This window comes from Bison bison, unplaced genomic scaffold (assembly GCF_000754665.1).
Source record: "Bison bison bison isolate TAMUID 2011002044 unplaced genomic scaffold, Bison_UMD1.0 scf7180017861046, whole genome shotgun sequence".
Taxonomy (NCBI): domain Eukaryota; kingdom Metazoa; phylum Chordata; class Mammalia; order Artiodactyla; family Bovidae; genus Bison; species Bison bison.
This window is the reverse complement of record NW_011491618.1, coordinates 2475761-2477432: the sequence shown is the minus strand read 5'-3', so window position 1 is coordinate 2477432 and position 1672 is coordinate 2475761. Positions and strand designations below refer to the sequence as shown.

The 1672-nt window shown below is 54.0% G+C and overlaps 1 protein-coding gene across 1 annotated transcript in view; it reads right to left on the bottom strand.

Moving 5' to 3' along the window:
- The window catches only part of LOC104982998 (transmembrane protein 101), a 56434-nt gene that overhangs the window by 39094 nt on the left and 15668 nt on the right, over positions 1–1672 (bottom strand). The window lies entirely within an intron of this gene.

Sequence of the window (1672 nt, the reverse complement as noted above, 5' to 3'; positions counted from 1 at the left end):
GGGGGGGGGGGGCAGTAAAGAGAGAAGAGAAAGGCGGCCCTGGAGGTGGCCCCACAGGGCAAGGTGTACAAACCCTCCCTCTCATTGCTTCACTCTCTGTTGGAATCAGAATTTCGAAGTAGGGAAATGGAAAAGTCAGCGGAGATCACAGAGGTCAGCTCCTGTCTCCTGCTGACAGGAGTCTCCTGCCCAGGACAGTACGTGCATATACTGTGCTGTGTGCGTGTGTGCCTGCTTGTGTAACATGCACCTGTTCATGGGAATGTGTCTTTTAATGGGGGAGGCCCAGGAAGGATTGGTGCATTCACCCGGCATCCTCTGCGGTACTCGGGAGAGAAGAACCCAGACTGTGCTCCCTATGCAAGCAAAGCCCCAGGAGTCTTGACTGTGCGGGGGTGGGGTGGGGGAACCCAAGGGTGCCAAGGGTCTGGCCGTGACACTAACAAGCTGTATGACCTCAGCCAATTCGTCGCCCCTCTGCAGTTGGTTTCACCCTCCATAAGGACAGAGGGTGGGACCCCATCAGAGGATAGTGTATCCGAGGGCAGGATGTGTACCACTGATTGCGCACTGGGTGTTTTTAAGCAGCACGCGTATACAGTATTATGCAATAATGAATCACACCCTATGAAAGTTTTCAAGTCCTTTGCACATCTTGCTTAATAACATGAATCAGGAACAAAACTGCTTTGCCTCAAAGACCACCTCCACTGCTCATGAACTGAGTGACCTTGGCCCTCACACATTTCTGTGCCTCAGTCTCCTCATCTATAAAATGGGTATAATAAGAGTGTCCATTCTGGAGTCATTGTAAGGCTTCAGTGAGTTACTATTTGTGAAGTGGTTTGCCCAGGGCCTGGTGTTCTGCGTGTCAGCAGCTATTCTACCAAGGAAGAAGCCTCAAGCTTGCTATGGGATCTCTACCACCTGGCACTTCCTAACCATCTTTGTTTCCAACAGAAGTCAACACTATCCAGCTGGAATTTATAATATTTTTTAACCTGTTTATTTGTAAGGCTTTCTTAACAAGTGACATCAGCCTTCTAGTTACAGTCCTGATTTATCCTGAGGATAAATTTAAAATTTATCCACAAAGACAAAATTCTTCAAGGTGGCACCCAGTGGCTGGGGTTTGGCAAACCCTGGTAACCTCCACGTGATTCCATCTTCTTTGAGCTCAAACGAGGCAGAGGCTTCCCCGACCTCCGGGCTTTCACTCTTGCCCCATAAGCCTCCTTCCTTGGTCAGGCGGCTGCTCTGCCCTCTTGCCCTAGTCAGACTTCTCCTTGATTGTTCAAGACCCTGGAGAGCGCCAGAGCCACCTTTGGGGCCCCTGAGCCCTTCTGAAACCGGCCTTGGCAGTAGATTAGACCCTCAGCCACCCTTTATCTCGGCCTCGTGACTCTCGCTAGTGGATTCCGTCACCACCCTCAAGGGGCGGGGGATCCTGTCAGCGCCGCCCTCTGACCCGTGGCCCGACCCGCGGCCCCCTAACCGTCGTCGCCCCGCCCCGAACGGCTCAGCCCCGCCCCGCTGCAGGTTAAGAGGCCCCTGAAGGCAGGAGCTCCTGACAGACGGTCACTTGGTGGGGGGGCGATCCGGTCTGGTTGTCATGGCGACGGTGCGGATGGCCTGGGCCCTGTGGGCAGCGCCTGCGGGCAGGAGCCTCCGG